Here is a 1212-nt window from a genome sequence, read left to right as displayed (position 1 = left end):
TGTGTGTGTGTGTGTGTGTGTGTGTGTCTGTGTGTGTGTCTGTGTGTGAAATATATTTGCCTGCATTCGGAAAAAAGACAAAATTATAAATGTGTCTTTACAGTAAAGAGCAAAACAAAAACAGACAAGAAGAGGTGAAGATGAAGAGAAATCAACTCTTCACTTCTGCCTTGTGCATGTGTGAGTGTTGTTGAGGTGTGTGTGTTAGTGTTAGTGTGTGAGACAGACATAAAGTGAGTATTTGAATTCATGTCAGGCAGGTTGAACAGAATATTTGGGGGAGGAGGTTTTAAAAAACAGGATTATGTACAAGATCACAGGGAACTCATATCCATAATCCCTCCCCTTTATAAATTATTCAGAAGAACGTTTTTACACACAGATATGAGATGGTAAAAATATTTTTTTTAATCTTTAAACATTTTCAAGATTTTCTTTTCTTGTTGTTTTTAGATTTAGGAATTTTTCAGCATTAATATTTTTAAGATCTATAATCATGTAATAGCAACTAAAAACATTTCAGAAATTTTTTTTGAAAATATGTAGAAAATATGAATAAAAATTAAAACATTTTTTAAACCTGTATAAGAAAATATAGAAAATCATACAACTGTACATTATTTTGAAATGTTTATTTATCTGTTTGTGTTTTATTATTATTATTCATTATTATTCTATTAAAATTGTTCATGTATATAGTAAGAAATAATAAGAAATTTGATAAATCATTTTGTTTATTAGGTTTAAACCTAAACAGTGTGTGTTTCCGCCTCACTTAAAAAAGCCAAATTCAAAAACTGACTTTAGCCACAAAATTGTCCAAAAAATGTAAAAACATTTCACTCTGCAGTGTAAATTTTAAACTGTTGTATCTTTACATTTTGATTGATTGGGTTTAACTGTTTCTTCAAGGGCTCTGGATCCATGTGGCCTCAGATTTTAAATAAATCAAATTCCAGCCAGGTTTCTGGTGTTCAGAGTGATCCTACATCTTCATCATCCTCATCATCCTACATCATCATCATCATCATCATGTCTGCGTCAGTCCTGTGAACTGGGACACTTCATCTCACCAGTGTGAATGGAGCTGTGATTGATTTCTGCTCTGTGAAAAAACACACAAGCCTATATTTAGGATTTTAGGATTAAAGGGCCCGTGATTGCTTCACTTTTTTGTTGCACCCCCACCACCCCCTCCCTGTGCAGTCTGTT

The sequence above is a fragment of the Seriola lalandi genome, unplaced genomic scaffold (assembly GCF_002814215.2).
Source record: "Seriola lalandi dorsalis isolate HSWRI2012SDOR001 ecotype SW California unplaced genomic scaffold, Sedor1 jcf7180002053868, whole genome shotgun sequence".
NCBI classification, from domain to species: domain Eukaryota; kingdom Metazoa; phylum Chordata; class Actinopteri; order Carangiformes; family Carangidae; genus Seriola; species Seriola lalandi.
Note: the sequence above shows the minus strand (reverse complement) of the source record.